At 36.3% G+C, this 18,060-nt stretch overlaps 1 protein-coding gene and 1 pseudogene across 3 annotated transcripts in view; one reads left to right on the top strand and one right to left on the bottom strand.

Moving 5' to 3' along the window:
• The first annotated feature begins 11,466 nt into the window (after window positions 1–11,466).
• On the top strand, window positions 11,467–13,655 carry LOC137233882 (ubiquitin carboxyl-terminal hydrolase isozyme L5 pseudogene; annotated as a pseudogene).
• Window positions 12,723–18,060, bottom strand: part of LOC137233880 (uncharacterized) — a 63,986-nt gene continuing 58,648 nt past the window's right edge. For all 3 annotated transcript variants that reach the window (XM_067757392.1, XM_067757394.1, XM_067757393.1), the window contains 2 exons: window positions 14,316–14,680; window positions 12,723–14,256 (listed from right to left, as the gene is read on the bottom strand). The gene's annotated coding sequence lies outside the window, so the exon portion shown is untranslated. The remainder of the gene's footprint in view (window positions 14,257–14,315; window positions 14,681–18,060) is intronic.

Raw genomic sequence — 18,060 nt, 5'->3', positions numbered from 1 at the left:
GACGCAGGGCTGACAATAAACGTAAAGAAAAGTAAATTTTGTCAGAAGGAAATACGCTACTTAGGGTACTTGATAGGCAGCGGGTGTTTGAAAGTGGATCCGGGGAAAATAGAAGCAATGCAAAACTTCCCGATCCCTAAATCCCCTCACAAGTGCGTAGGTTTGTGGGCATGGCGAATTAGTACAGGGCGTTTATTACCAATTTTGCTGACTTGGCAGGTCCCTTGACCGACTGTCTCCTTAAGTCAGCAGACCCCTTCAAGCTTACCTCTGAAGCTGTAGAGGCCTTCGAAAAACTAAAAGTAGCTTTGAGTTCCGCTCCTGTCTTGGCCCAACCAGACTTTTCCAAGGAATTCGTAATACAGTGCGACGCTTCCAAAATAAGTGTTGGCGGATTGTTGTTCCAGGTCGATGACGAGGGCGCTGAGCATCCGATCGCGTTTGTGTCGAAAAAGCTGAACAATGCTCAACGCAATTATACGGTAACAGAGCTGGAATTTCTCGCCGCCATAATCAGCGTGAAGCGCTTCCGACCCTATGTTGAGGGATTACCGTTTCGGATTATCACGGACCACTCCAGTCTCAAGTGGTTAATGACACAAAAGGACTTGAGCGGAAGGTTGGCGAGGTGGTCGCTTTTACTGCAAAGATACGACTTTAAAATGAAACATCGTAAGGGCACCCTAAATGTAGTACCAGATGCGCTTTCGCGGTTTGATGCCGATGAGTTGACTTTCACTACCACACCCGGGGAAATAGATTTAGTCTCTCCCGAATTTAGCAGCAACGAATATTTAGACTTGATTCGGACCGTCACCGAAAACGAGGAATCGCTTCCGGATTTACGAGTGGTGGAAGGGGTAATTTTCAAACGAGTTAAATTTCGTAAGGGGGTGGAAGGGGAAGAAGACTCGCTGTGGCGATTATGGTTACCAAAAGGGTTGCCTGAGGAAGCAGTGAGATTAGCACATGACACTAACCGGAGTTACCATAGCGGGTGGCAGAAAACCTTAGAAAGTGTTAGGCAGAAGTACTTCTGGCCGCAGCAGGCTAAGGACGTCAGGGACTACGTCCAGCGTTGTGATACCTGCAAATCGGTAAAACCTACTAACCAACAGTCGAGACCACCTATAGGCAGTACCTTCGAATCCGAAAGGCCATTTCAGCGATTGTATTGCGATTTCCTAGGGCCGTATCCGAGATCTAAGCGGCGAAATCAATTTATTTTTATAGTATTAGACCATCTTTCAAAATACGTTTGGCTAAAGCCCATGCAGAGAGTCACCACTGTTAACGTTATAAATTACTTCGCTTCCGAAATTTTTCCAGCTGTACGGGTCCCTGAATTTATTCACAGTGACAATGGTAAGCAGTTTATCTCGAAGGAAATGAACCAATTTTTTGCAAATTACGGGGTGACGCACGTGAAGACGGGGTTATATTCTCCCCAAGCAAACGCATCCGAGCGCGTTAATAGAGAAATTGGTTCGAAGATTAGGATTTTCCTGAAAGATAAACCTGACCATACCGATTGGGATAAGCATATACCCTAGATTTTATCTGTTTTGAGAAGTGATTTCCATACGGCGATTCAGTGCTCTCCATACTTTGCATTATATGGCCAAAATATGGTTCAACATGCCTCAACGTACAAAATTTTAGAGAAACTCGGCAGCCTTCGGGAAGACCAGGTTACGATAGTAAGCAGGACTGGCAAGTTGACTAATATTCGTGAGCAGATCCGTAGAAATTTAGATCAGGCCAAGGATAGGGGAGTAACCACCTATAACAAGCGCTCTAGGCAAGTCAACTATAAGGAAGGTCAGGAAGTTTTTCGGAAAAACTTTGCCTTAAGTAACTTCAAACAGGGCATTAACGCCAAATTCCTGCCAAAATACCTGAAGTGTCGCGTGCTTCGAAAAATAGGCAATGCACTGTATGATCTCGAAGACCTAAACGGGAAATTGATAGGTCGCTTCCATGCTTCGGATATTCGTCCACAATGAACCAGAAAGAACGTTTCTTTGCCAAATTACAAGTTGATTTTTTTTTTCCTACAAATGTTTTGGTGAGAGTTAAATCTAGGCATATATTTATTTCTCACTCTATTATCTTCAACATATACCCCAACCCATTTACATAAATACATTTCGATAAATGCACAAATTAACATAATTGTTGTAACATGCATATGTTATGAATTAAATAAAATAAAACAAAATATACTTAAATATAAAAACTGATTTTGATTAAAGAAATCGATATCGAAAATCCGAGCAAGCCTGCAAACTTGTAAATGGTTACGAAATCTCAAATACATATTAGTTTTAATTACATTATTACTACCTACTATTCCGTATTTTTCATACCTACGTTTTTTATTTATTCTTATAAACTCCTAAATTTAAAAAAAAAAATTTATTCTTATTTATATCTTAGATTAACTATTCAAAACCAGACGGTAAACTTTAAAACGAAATAATCAAATGTAATGAAAATATTGATGATACGTTTTGATGAAAATATTGATGTTGACTTAGATGAAGAAGTAAAAATTTAACAATTGTTTTTGTAATGCTGATGTTTTGTGTGTATTATGAGCGAAAAGAGAATGTCAAAGGAAGTTAGAAAAACCCAGATTTGAAATTAAAATTTGAAAATCCAGAAATTTAGTGTTTCCTTAATACGCTTTTTATTCAGGAGAACTAACGGCTTAAAAGCATTTGTTTTAATAATTCTTGCAGGAAAGGCAAACGCTTGCGCTTACACTCAATATTCATTTACCTTCGATTCATGATACACACATATGCGCATACAACAGTGTAGCATGCTTTTATAAGGAAATGAATTATAAATAAATAAGTTGTACTTTTCGATGGGAATGCTGACTTCTGACATGTCCGGTTCGGTAATTTTTTTTGCGGTTTTTTTTTTTTTAATTTAAATTTTAAATGTTGAACGGTCTGTCCGTGGCATCCGGTTCTGCCGGATGTCGTTTCTTTTGAATTTATAAGCGTTTTGAGTCGTCTCTGCGCTTCTTGACAGCTGTGTTTTTAAGGCATGATATGACATTTTTTTCTGATTATGGCGCAGGAACAGTAAGGTTGGCAAGGATCCGCCCCAGCCGACAATGACTAGCCACTGTGCACCACCACATCGTGCCGAACGCCTTCCTTACTGCTTCCATCGTAAATGCGAATCCATAACAACCCCAGCATTCTTTTACATGCATAGAGTGCCGTTGAGGCCTTCTTGATCCTCTGCTCCACGTTGAGCTTCCATGACAGCTTACTGTCTAAGATGATTCCTAAATATTTTGTGCAAGGTTTCTCCTGTAAGGATACTGTTACATATCCAGAATCAACCCCGAACTACAAAATGTATGCCCTGCTTGCCATGTGTCCTCACATGACACCAACCATCTCTTCAATTGTAATGTGGAACCAACGCCTCTAAAACCCCTCTCATTATGGTCCACCCCTGTTGAAACAGCAAGTTTCCTTGGACTCGTTAGAGGATATTGATGACAATTTGTGATCGGTCGCACCTATTGGATGAGGCAAAGCACTGCTACAACAACAACAACAACAAATGCGCGTGTAAACATTAGATCAGCTGTTGTGATGACGTATGAATTAACCCATTTCATTTAGCCGCGCTTATACGTATATTTGGTGTTATTTTTAAAAGTTTTAATTTAATAATCATATTAATAATGCATTGCGCAGTGTTTGGATATAACAACAACAATAAGAAAACCAGTGAAAACAAATGGACATTTTTCCATTTTGCGAAGGATGCAGTAGTGGCTAAGAAATGGCTTCCCATTCCAGTGAAAGTGACTCGTCTTCGAGAAAAATACTTAAAGATTCTTTATTGTATTTTAAAAAATAACTAAATAAGTTTAATTACATTTATTCAAATAAAGATTCTTATTATATAATTTGTTTTAATCTCAATATTTTTACCATAGATATCTCATAGGGTCCAAACACGATGCGTCTTACTCACGAGTATTTTTTGATATGGTATGCAAATTCATTAGTTGTGGCGGAGGAAATATGTCCACGACGATTGTTTAACGCTTATCCCAATAGTCGGCTGAATAATATTCAGGCAACTCTTCCCGTCGTATAACTCCGTTGTCTTCGACCAGAAATTCTTGTTGGGGATCGCAAATTGCGCCTTTTTGTACCGATAACAGTAAAATTTCCGTATAAGGCACAGCTCCTAATTGCGTCAATTGTACGACAAACTTTTGTGAATCCTCCTCACCTTTCAAAGCACTGATTTTATTGAAGAGTAGCGTCAGAGCTTGAACGCCACGTAACTCATTCTTTAAAATATCCGAAACTGCACCAGCGAAAACTGCCATTGTATTTAGAGTGGGTCGGACGTAGAATTTTATGTAGCATCAAATTCCCAGCATTCAGTTCTGATTGCAACAGGGCTAAAAGTATATAATGATCCTGTATTAAGCTCCTTAATGCTTCACTGAATGCTTGCACACATGTGTAGTATGATGACAAGAGCAACTTTTTTATATTCCCTATCCTCGCGTTCTCCTGTGGATAGTCTGTAACATATTATAGTAAATGGATTGAATAAATATATAATTCTATTAAAACATACATTTTATCATCGAATAATTATTCATCATCTAAAATGTCTGCCTCTAATTCAGAAACTTGAATGGACGCGCAGCTTTGACAGAATTTTGTCTCCATCTTCATGACCAAGCTTTAATCGTTTTGCAGCCTCTTCGATAGCTTTACGACTATAGCTGGATTCCAATACTTTCCTGGTTTTACACTCATCTCGCTTCTTCAATCAAGCCAAAAAATGCACAAATTGTTTGGCAATTAGTGTTTAGATATGTTAAAATTATAGTTGATGTTAGCTAGTTAGTTAGTTAGTTATTTATTTATTACGGCTTAAAGCCTAATTCAAGATACAAATAGTACTATTCTATCTTATAGGTAGAGTTTTACAAAATTCATATAATTTTGCCTTAAAAACTAGGATTTCATTGCAGTTTTTAATTTCCAATGGGAGCTCGTTGTAACCCTTTAGGCCTTTGTAAAAAATGTTTTGCTTATCTATTTCTGTTCGAAAAAATGGCAATTTAAAATTATGTCTATTTCTAGTATTTATATTGTGTGTTTGCTCCACTAGAACTACGTTACTACTTAAATATTCAGGTACATTTCCATGTTTTATATTAAATATCAATTTTATGGTATGAAAATAAATTTTTTTTCTTGACACTCAACCAGTTCAACTTTTTTAACATATCAGCCGTTCTAGCATCTCTACGTTTTTTAAGAATAAACCTCATACATCTATTTTGAAGCTTTTGTAGCTTATCAATTTCTTTGCCCGCTATTATGAATAATATCGATAGGCAATACACAAAATGTGGTTCAATAATAGACTTATAAATAATTATTTTATATTTTTATACTCAGTTGAGCAGAGCTCACAGAGTATATTAAGTTTGATTGCATAACGGTTGGTTGTACAGGTATAAAGGAATCGAGATAGATATAGACTTCCATATATCAAAATCATCAGGATCGAAAAAAAATTTGATTTAGCCATGTCCGTCCGTCCGTTAACACGATAACTTGAGTAAATTTTGAGTTATCTTGATGAAATTTGGTATGTAGGTTCCTGAGCACTCATCTCAGATCGCTATTTAAAATGAACGATATCGGACTATAACCACGCCCACTTTTTCGATATCGAAAATTTCGAAAAACCGAAAAAGTGCAATAATTCATTACCAAAGACAGATAAAGCGATGAAATTTGGTAGATGAGTTGAACTTATGACGCAGAATTGAAAATTAGTAAAATTTTGGACAATGGGCGTGGCACCGCCCACTTTTAAAAGAAGGTAATTTAAAATTTTGCAAGTTGTAATTTGGCAGTCGTTGAAGATATCATGATGAAATTTGGCAGGAACGTTACTCCTATTACTATATGTACGCTTAATAAAAATTAGCAAAATCGGAGAAGGACCACGCCCACTTTTAAAAAAAAATTTTTTAAAGTAAAATTTTAACAAAAAATTTAATATCTTTACAATAAGTAAATTATGTCAACATTCAACTCCAGTAATGATATGGCGCAACAAAATACAAAAATAAAAGAAAATTTCAAAATGGGCGTGGCTCGCCCTTTTTCATTTAATTTGTCTAGGATATTTTTAATGCCATAAGTCGAACAAAAATTTACCAATCCTTTTGAAATTTGGTAGGGGCATAGATTTTTTATGACGATAACTGCTTTCTGTGAAAATGGGCGAAATCGGTTGAAGCCACGCCCAGTTTTTATACACGGTCGTCCGTCTGTCCTTCCGCATGGCCGTTAATACGATAACTACAGCAAAAATCGACATATCTTTACTGAACTTAGTTCACGTACTTATCTGAACGCACTTTATCTTGGTCTAAAAAATGAACGAGATCCGACTATGACCACGCCCACTTTTTCGATATAGAAAATTCCGAAAAATGAAAAAAATGCCATTATTTTATACCAAATACGAAAAAAGGGATGAAACATGGTAATTGGATTGGTTTATTGACGCGAAATATAACTTTGGAAAAAACTTGGTAAAATGGTTGTGACACCTACCATATTAAGTAGAAGAAAATGAAAATGTTCTGCAGGGCGAAATAAAAAACCCTTGAAATCTTTGCAGGTATTACATATATAAATAAATTAGCGGTATCCAACAGATGAAGTTCTGGGTCACCCTGGTCCACATTTTGGTCGATATCTGGAATACGCCTTCACATATACAACTATCACCACTCCCTTTTAAAACTCTCATTAATACCTTTAATTTGATACCAATATCGTACAAACACATCCTAGAGTCACCCCTGGTCCACCTTTATGGCGATATTTCGAAACGGCGTCCACCTATAGAACTAAGGCCCACTCCCTTTTAAAATACTCATTAACACCTTTCGTTTGATACCCATATTGTACAAACGCATTCTAGAGTCACCCCTGGTCCACCTTTATGGCGATATCTAGAAAAAGCGACCACCTATACAACTACCACCACCCCCTTTTAAAACCCTCATTAATACCTTTAATTTGATACCCATATCGTACAAACACATCCTAGAGTCACCCCTGGTCCACTTTTATGGCGATATCTCGAAATAGCGTCCACCTATATAACTAAGGCCCACTCCCTTTTAAAATACTTATTTACACCTTTCATTTAATACCCATATCGTACAAACAAAGTCTAGAGTCACCCCTGTTCCACCTTTATTGCGATACCTCGAAAAGGCGTACACCTATGGAACTAAGGCCCACTCCCTTTTAAAATACTCATTAACACCTTTCGTTTGATACCCATATTGTACAAACTTATGCTAGAGTCACCCCTGGTCCACCTTTATGGCGATATCTCGAAAAAGCGACCACCTATACAACTACCACCACTCCCTTTTAAAACCCTCATTAATACCTTTAATTTGATACCCATATCGTACAAACACATCCTAGAGTCACCCCTGGTCCACCTTTATGGCGATATTTCGAAACGACGTCCACCTATAGAACTAAGCCCCACGCCCTTTTAAAATACTCATTAACACCTTTCATTTGATACCCATATCGTACAAACATATTCTAGAGTCACCCCTGGTCCACCTTTATGGCGATATCTCGAAATAGCGTCCACCTATAGAACTAAGGCCCACTCCCTTTTAAAATACTCATTAACACCTTTCATTTAATACCCATATCGTACAAACAAAGTCTAGAGTCACCCCTGGTCCACCTTTATTGCGATACCTCGAAAAGGCGTCAACCTATAGAACTAAGGCCCACTCCCTTTTAAAATACTCATTAACACCTTTCGTTTGATACCCATATTGTACAAACGTATGCTAGAGTCACCCCTGGTCCACCTTTATGGCGATATCTCGAAAAAGCGACCACCTATACAACTACCACCACTCCCTTTTAAAACCCTCATTAATACCTTTAATTTGATACCCATATCGTACAAACACATCCTAAAGTCACCCCTGGTCCACCTTTATGGCGATATTTCAAAACGGCGTCCACCTATAGAACTAAGGCCCACTCCCTTTTAAAATACTCATTAACACCTTTCGTTTGATACCCATATTGTACAAACGCATTCTAGAGTCACCCCTGGTCCACCTTTATGGCGATATCTCGAAAAAGCGACCACCTATACAACTACCACCACTCCCTTTTAAAACCCTCATTAATACCTTTAATTTGATACCTATATCGTACAAACAAATTCTAGGGTCACCTGGTCCACCTTTATGGCGATATCTCGAAACGGCGTCCACCTATGGAACTAAGGATCACTCCCTTTTAAAATACTCATTAGCACCGTTTTTTTTTGATACCCATATTGTACAAACAAATTCTAGGGTCACCCCTGGTCCACCTTTATGGCGATATCTCGAAAAGGCGACCACCTATACAACTACCACCACTCCCTTTTAAAATACTCATTAGCACCTTTTTTTTTTTTGATACCCATATTGTACAAACAAATTCTAGAGTCGACCCTGATCCACCTTTATGGCGATATCCCTAAATTGCGACCACCTATAGAAATATGGCCCACTCCCTCATAAAATACTCTTTAATGTCTTTCATTTGATACACATGTCATACAAACACATTCCACGGTTTCCCTCGGTTCATTTTCCTACATGGTTATTTTCCCTTATGTTGTCACCATAGCTCTCAACTGAGTATGTAATGTTCGGTTACACCCGAACTTAACCTTCCTTACTTGTTCTTGTATATACTTGGTAGATCTCTGCACAATACCAATCTTTTTCGCGACTTTCGCAACTGTGTAGTTTATATGTTCTTCAAATTTAAGTTTGTTATCAACTATAATCCCTAAATATTTTATGCTATTAACTTTTTGTATGGTTTCATTATTTATTTTTAGCCCACTTAAGTCCTCATCATTAATATTTTTTCTTGTTATGACCATATATTTGGTTTTGTTTATATTAAGCTTTAGCCTATTCACACATAGCCATGTGTATAAATTGTTGAGATCATTTTGCATTTTTAATACCGCAGTAGTAATATTATTATCACTGATCATAAGTAATGCATCATCCGCAAATAGTTTGATGGGACATTGTTTAGTAGAGTTGACCGATAAGAACGACACATTTACAGTTAAAAACATTTCAGTTAAACAATTAAATTATTCATTAAAATAAAAGAAATTTACACATATACATGCTGTTATATTTTGCATGAAAAACTATAGAAAGCATATCAGCTATTCGCTCAAGGGTCATCTGTGACGTAGTGCGCAAAACGAAGCAATTTCAAGCTCGTGAATGCGCAATCTGTGAAGTTCATTTGCATTGTAAATTATACCAAGTAGCGCAACTAACAGCTGATCGGTGAAAATTCGCACATTCACACGCACAGTTCACGACTCAGTTTCAAAACAAAACTTTAGATTATTTAATTCAAATTTTAAAGTGGGATAATCCTTACAAATTTATGCATACAGAATATATATGGCGTTTTTGTTGTTATTAAAACAATAGTTTTATTTATATTAAAGCTTTTATCATTTTTTTTTTTAACTTTGAAAAATCTCCGAACACCATTCCTTCATTATATGACATTCGACTGCCTAGTCCACTGCCTTCCACTCTATTCGCAACATAACCTCTACTTAAGCTGCCAAACTATATAGTAAACAATGTTCATTTGTAAATTGAAACCACAAATAACACGTCAAAATTCCAAAGTGATTGGATCAACTGATTTGTAATTGACTATCGCTGTCTCATTCTGTATATCTTTCTATCACCCGCGGAAGATAGCCTGCCCTATGCGCCGCCATATTGAACACTCTGTCAAAACGCTAAAAAGTAGCCATATTGAACGTCCTGTCAGGCAGTTGACAGTTAAGATATCACACTTAGTTTGATTCACAATGATTGCGCATGTAAACATTAGATCGACGGTTTTGGGTCGGCTATACATTAAGGGACCAATTGGCTTTATTCGTAAACCAAAGGGGTTTGCCCTTTGCAATTTTGCACATAGGTTCTCAGGGAGTTCCCCAACGAGAATCAGTGAGTAATTTTTAATTGTTATTAATAATTTACTAGTAATCAGTTGTTAAAGTTACCATGGTATAACTGTCACTTTTTATCTACATACGAACACTTTCACAAGAATTTTATACATAAGTACACTTTATAATGTTTATAAAATCACAATCAATTATTTTCATTTGTTTAAATTTGCGTATTATTGTAAAATTTAATAATTTATTTGTTTACTTTCGCGAACACAAGCATATAGCCATTTTATCTAATTCACTGCTTGCATGGTGCATTTTATAAAAATTTGGTATGGTATATTTTATAAAAAATTAAAAATTTGGAATAAAATGAATTACGTTTACTTCATAAAAAAATAGAAAATCTGTAATAAAAAAGTCGCGATTAAAATAGATTGAGTCGTTTTTTATTTATACATATTTTGAAGTCTGGTAGCACCATTTTTGCTCAATTCACTAGGTTTCCTTGCATTTTTTTGGTAACTTTAATATTAAATTTTGATCAAACTATAAGCCTCCTGTGCGTGGTGGTGGTTTGTTTTCGGAAAGGGGGCGTCATCCTTCACTCCTTTCCACCACTCCCAACCTCCTCCCCCTAGTCCCTTAATGTATAGTCTACCCGCTGTTTTTTTTATGGGCAATTCATACGTCATTTTCCTTTAGCTCTTGTTCTTTTCTCTCTTTCTTGCATTCGCTCAAGCAGTGAACAGTGATGTTTATGCGCAGAACGAAGCAATTTTGAACTCGTGAATGCGCAATCTTCAAACTGTGATATGTGGTCATGATGGAATTATAGAAGGCGGCGGATGTAAGCAGTTTCTCGCTCTTACGCCGCCATCTTGAACGCCCTTAGAAATAATAAAGCTGGAGACATTGGTGCTTTATCGGTAACCGTATCGGTAACCTTTTAACAGCTGATTCGACCAACCTTATGAGAATCAATGCAATCGATTATTGGTGCCGCTAAGGTCGTAACCGTATCGTAGCCAACCAATTGGGTTTTGGTTTACCGTCGTAACGATAAACAGCTGATTACGTTAGGGATACGGATACAGCGATACGACACCAATGACTCCAGCTTAAGAATGTGGTCTCTTTACAAAACTCCCTTTTTATTCAGAGGAAAAAATTTATGTAAAACCATACCAATTGCTTTCTCTGAAAAAATTTACAACCGCATCACTTTTTTTCTCAAGTTCCGCTTTGTGTTGACTTTTCTATCATTCAAACGTGTGACAATTCTCATTTAATAATTTTGTTTGATTTTAATGAATATAAAAGTTAGCTGATTTCAATTAAAATTTCACAAAAATCAATATAATAATATTCAAATCGAAACAAATGTCCGACGGCGCAGGCAGCTGGTGTTTAATTGAGAGCGACCCAAGTGTATTTACGGAATTAATACGTGAATTTGGATGTAAAGACGTTCAAGTGAAGGAGATTTAGAGTTTAGATCTTGAACCTGATCTATTTAAAGACCTCGAACCTATACATGGGCTCATTTCCTTTTTAAATGGGTGTAGGATGATGAATCATCTGCATCCGTTGTACGCGATGATCGTCTACATAATAAGTTCTTTGCAAAGCAAGTCATTAAAAATGCATGCGCAACACAGGCAATACTTAGCATTCTGTTGAACTGTGATCATGAAGACATTAAGCTGGGACCAACACTTACTGAATTCAAAGAATTTTCGCAGTCCTTTGATCCTTATACAAAAGGCCTCACTCTAAGTAGTGCACTAAAAATTCCTCAGTGCACGACAAACCCTTGATGAGCTAGATACAAAAAATTAAAATAAAGATGGTTATTATTTTATTTCATACATACCAATTAATGGACGTTTATATGAATTTGATGGTTTGAAAGAGGGTCCATTGGATTTGGGCGCAGTATCTTCCGAAGAAAATTGGATTGATATTATACGCCCCATAATTGAGAAACGTATGCAAAAATATAGCGAAGGTGAAATACATTTTAATCTTATGGCCCTAGTGTCAGATAGATTGAGAATATATCAGGAGAAAATCGATAAAATGTTGGCGACTGCTAACAATGCTATGGGTTCTGGAGATGGTGAAGATCGTTAGACGGAAATAACAAAATTGCCTTCAAAAATTGAATATGAAGGGGGAAAAATGGAAACGCTATAAGATTGAAAACATTCGGCGTAAACCCAAATATTTACCATTCATCGTTGAATTACTTAAAATGTTGAGAGAGCAAGGTCATTTAATGCTCATATATGAAAGGCAAAGCTGCTCTATCTAAAAAGAAATCTTAAGCGTTGAATGTATCTATTTTTCTTTTATTTTTAACAATAAAATGGAACTATAATTCAACAGGTGTCAACATTTTAATACATGGAGGTGCGTAACAAAATAATTGATCTTACGACTTTCCTGGTTGTTTGCTGGCCAGTCAACCTGTGTTTCGGTTTTTTCCTCTACATTTTCGAGGCATTTGACAATCAATTTTACTGCGGTTTTACCGTTTATATAACCGCCATATAACTTGAATTTTACCTGCCGATTTACTTTACCTGTAGCAGCCACGAGAATAAAATATGAACCAAAAAAATTTAATTTTCAATATTTATTTTTAATTATAATAACCAAACATAACATATAATATAAACATTTATTTAAAACATATCATTAGATTTAGTCAATTTTTGCCAAAAAAAGAATATGCAAACCCAGATATTTAAAAATTTTAAAATAATATTTAAATTGCGACAATATTGCATCGCCTAGAAACATTCTAAAAACCCGTGTTGAAAATTCATAACAATTTACAAAATTTCAGCTTTTTTGTGCTTTTCAAAGTTTTACATATCATGGATTCATCTGGTTTTGCATCTTGGAGCCTCATTATTCATGAAATTGCAACTTAAATTAATACATTTAATATAAAAAGGAAGTAAGTACTATAATAATAACATAAAAATATATTAATTGCTTTGAGCTATATTGCTGCTGCAGCTACCTTTACATTTGGACAATTCAGAAGTGTGTTATATTCATGTATAATTTGAGTTGTTTACATGGTTTCGAATACAAAATTTGATTATTTGAATAAATTTAAGTCTACAACTTAAAGCTAAGTAGAAATTCAGATTAGATTTACTCTTGTTTTCAAATCAAGAATAATATTCAAAGGTGTCGTGGAATCGGATTGCTGTCGTAATTGAATTTGAAAGTAATAAAGTAAAATATGAATTAAAAATGTAGGACTAGTAATTGAGTCAGACTTATTATTGTTCTAAATCTAATCATTCAAGCAATAATTCTGAAACCCTAGCAGGAGTATTGATTGGTTTCAAATCTAATTCCAACAGCAATCGTATCACGACATACCTTATTATATATGTACATGAAATTGTAACTTAAATTAATACAGTTGATAAAAAAGAAAAGTAAGATTTTAATAATAAATAAACTCGCCTTATTGGTTTTTATTTTCCAATTGAAATCTTTTCCAAGCGAACAGAAAATAATTTTAAGCTTCAGAAAAAACTCCAATTATTTAAATAATCTACAACGTAAAGCTTAGTAGCAATTCAGATTAGGTTTACTCTTTTTTCAGATCAAGAATATTCAAAGGTGTCGTGGAATCCGATTGCTGTCGTAATTGATGAACTTAAAAATGTACGACTTGTAATTAAGTCAGACTTATTATTGTTCTAAATCTAATTATTCAAGCAATAATTCTGCAACCCTTAGCAGGAGTATTGATTGCTTTCAAATCTAATTCCGACAGCAATCGTATCACATCCCTTATTATATATGTACCTGATATTGCAACTTAAATTAATACTGTTGATATAAAGAAAAGTAAATACTTTAACAATAAATAAACTCTCTTATTTGGTTTTTGTTTTCCAATTGAAATCTTTTCCTGTGCAAGCACATCGCTAACCTGTGTTGGCAAAAGATATGATTATACTGTCTTCGATAGATAGTCGGACGAGCCGCTACTCGGCGAAGTAGAGATGACCGTTGTGTCGGTGGCAGCTGTTACAACAGCAGTTTCTAACTTTACACCATCCGCACAGTGTGATGAATGCTTCACTGCCTTTTCCAATTGCTTGGCACCAGCAATTTTTGCTGTTTGTAAAGCTTTAGCTGTAATGCAAATATATAGATGGGTTAAAGTGGTTTTCGTATGTTATTCAACAACTCACCCTATACCATCATCACAGCCTTCTCATCGATTTTGAATATGGGTACTGTTTCAGTATTCAGACCCAGTTCGTTTGATGCAATATTTTCGATTTGATGAATATGTATACTATCCGTTAGGCAGACAATTAGGTGCGTTCGATTCATTCATATACTGTGGGTATTTGAGCTGTAGACGCAATTGATATATTGTAACATTTGTAAACAGTTGGGTGTCTCTGCTGGCACCATCACCACTAGAGAGCTATTGAAGAAACGCTCGACCAAGATATGTTGCGATTTACGCGCATAGATTTTTTCCACCTTGTCACAGTTATTGATGGAGAAAATGCGAAAGCCATATTTACCATCCAATACGGAAATGGAACTGTGGAGGAAGAAACATTTTATAAAATTTAATAAAATCAATAAATGATAGTTGTGTTAAAATGGGGTAAATATCGTATGTTAAAGTATAGCGAAGTTTGAATAGGTCTCATTCTTCATTCTTAGAAACATGTACGAAGGTACCTCGTAAGATATTAAAAATCCTCAACGCTTTTTTGCAATAACTTAAAAAAAAACTCATATTCATCAAATTTCTGTTTAACTTCTACATATCAATAGCTACCTTTACCACCAGAAGGAGTCACTATTGCTTCTACACCTATGCTATTGTTTCCTACACCGATGAGCTTTGTAATAAAATAAACAGCTATCTCCCCAATCTCTCCAGTTTTGTCGCCTCGCGAAACCTGATATTGTTACCAACCAAATCATCGGTGATCTTATTTAAAACATGGCCGCGCTAAATGTCGACCATATGACATTACCCTACCGACTGTCTTACACCTTAAAATTTTGGGTGTGACTTTCATCAGGATCTACATTTTGGTGAGCACGCAGCCGCAGTTGTTCCGAGAATTCAGAGCCGTACCAAAATCCTCAAATCCCTCGCTGGCAGTACCTGGGGAAAGGATAAAGAAACGCTCATGACTACACACAAAGCAATTAGCCAGCCGATTAAGTGCTATGCGTCACCCATATGGTCGCCAAGCCTAAAAATTACCCACTGGAAGAAGCTACAGGCCTGCCAAAATACTGCTCTCAGAATTGCCACGGGCTGTCTTCTTATGTCGCCAGAACACCATCTGCATAATGAGGCGAGAATACTCCCCATCAGGGAGAGAAATGAGATCCTGACCAAACAGTTCCTGTTGAATACCCAGAAACCTGAGCATCCCAACAGACATCTGATTTGTCAACCAGCACCGCCTAGGGGCATAAGGAGTCATCTCCGTAAGCATTTTGAGGAAATACGGCTCCTGAGAACCCAGCCGTATGAAGCGAAAAAACACATGCAGGTCCTTGGTGAACTCCATAAACAAGAGTCGGACCTTTATGCTAGGAATTGCCCGGTGAATCCAGTACTCAAAGAAAAGTATCCAAACCCCGCGGAAGAGGAACGCATACTCCCCAGAGAAAATCGAGTCACTCTAGCTCAACTTCGTTCTGGATACTGTAACAGGTTAAACTCTTACCTATCCAGAATCAACCCCGACATACAAAATGTATGTCCCGCTTGCAATGTGTCCCCACATGACACCAACCATCTCTTTAATTGTAATGTGGAACCAACGCCTATAACACCCCTTTCATTATGGTCCCCCCTGTCGAAACAGCAAGTTTCCTTGGACTCCCGTTAGAGAATATTGATGATAATTTCTGATCGGTCGCACCTATTGGATGGGGCGAAGCACTGCTACAATAAGAACGTGTGAAAGATGGTTGCATCATTCGTTTGTTGCTCCCTGTTGCTTTGCTTATATTTTTTTTTTTCTCAATTTTAAACAAATTCGCAACAATAACTAAACTTTTAATTTGTTAACAAAAATAGAAATGCGCAACAAAATTTCAATTGGCAAATCAGCTGACTTCGAAGATTCGAAATTCCTATTCCCCAATTATTGTTCTCTCTAGGAGAAAAGAGTTGGAGGAATTTTTCTGCGGTGCTATTAAGGCAATGACCTTTGACCTCGAGTAATTTTTTTTTAGCTCGAATAGGATATATAGGGACTTTTAATTTTAATATTTTTATGGTAAACTAGAGGTCCTCACTAAAATTTGGCTTTGCAGTAATTTTTGTTATTTTAATTGTCTAAATTAGGCGTTCTAATATTAAAATCGCCACTCTCAATACAAATGAAAAAACAAGTATGAAAATGTTGTTAACGTTACAGTGCTTATGGATTCATTTTAAGAGTGCATTAAAAGAAAAAAAGTTTTGTTAAGCACATTTTTAAAAAGGAAAGGAAAGGTCGGTAAAAATGAGACTTACCATATATTCATATCGGCTGCTGAGTGGAATATCACCAAATCTCGGCTGCCGTTTCAAAAACTTCCTTTCTCAGAATTCGTTTGAAGAACGCCCTATCTTAGAATTTGTTTCATAAACACTCGAGCTATTGTCAATATGTGTTGTATTTGAGCTCAGATCGGTCATTTTTGAAGCCAAATCTGAGTTAGGGCATTCTTCAACCGAATTCTGTGATAGGGCTTTTCTAATATACGGGGTTATTCAAATGTTTTCTGAGAAAGGTGCTTTTCGAAACGGCTTGCGCGTGCTTCTAGCAAAGTTTGTAGATCCTCCTCTAAATCCAAGCTAAAGCGTTGGCAAAATACCGGCTCTTTAGCAGGTGTTGTAGCCTTTCTAAATGTGTTCGTGAATCGAGAAAAAAATGTTGAAGATATTGTTTGTATTAATTTTTAATAATAGGTATATATTACCATGCTAAAGTGATTCATCTTTTTAGAAGTAAAGTAATAAAGTTCTACAAGCTAGTAGCTACTTTTTGGTCAAAGATTTGGAAAAATTTCAAATTCTTATATAGTAAGCCAATTTACTCTACAGTATTTAAAGCATCCATCTCCATGCTCACTCGAATGGCTCATCATAAACAAGCATACAGTTTTAATGATATATTTATAAGCATTTATCGTTGCATGACAAGTAATTTCTTGACTTTTGCACGCCAAGCTTTATTTGCTTGAAATTTTTCCAATCCAGACATTTGTATTCAGGAAAATTGAAAAAGAGCAACAAACATCCAAGTTATATTTTGTTGAACCACAGCATACAAGGCGCGGTAATCTTCCAGGGTTTTCGTTACGAAATATCTTTTCCAGATAAGCTTATAGCACTTGAGCACGCTACGTTGTGTTATTATTTTATCCAATAGTTTCTTAATGGTTGCCCCATCATTTGAAATTGTGGCCTTACCACTGGAATCAACAATATGCTTGTCCATATTACCCAATGTAGTGCGTACAGCGTCCACAATTGAATGCGAGGCATTGATGTTGGATATGATGAATATTTTTTACATAAAAACTCATGTACCCAATACAAGTTCAGGCATACCGCCGATAACACACCTTTTAAACGACGTTGTGTGTCCAAATGACTTAGCGGTTTTTCTTCTATGATTTGTAGCAATTCTTCAACAAACGTTGGATCATGTATGGGATGCGACCAAAGTGGACCGCCCATCTATATTTGGGAATATAAGAAACAATTTGGTGTGAACAATTGGTGCCAGTTAACCCTCTTAAAAAGCGACTAACGCGCCTTTTTGAACGGACATAACCGTTTAAACGGTTAAGCACCAATTAAGTAAGAAGGAAATAATTTGATTTATTAGAGTTTAAATACTTAAGTGGGATAGTTGAAACTTGCATGATGTTTATCACCACAATGCGAACAATTTG

The sequence above is a fragment of the Eurosta solidaginis genome, chromosome 5 (assembly GCF_040869045.1).
Source record: "Eurosta solidaginis isolate ZX-2024a chromosome 5, ASM4086904v1, whole genome shotgun sequence".
In the NCBI taxonomy this organism is placed as follows: Eukaryota; Metazoa; Arthropoda; class Insecta; order Diptera; family Tephritidae; genus Eurosta; species Eurosta solidaginis.
This window is presented reverse-complemented; position numbering and strand designations above follow the sequence as displayed.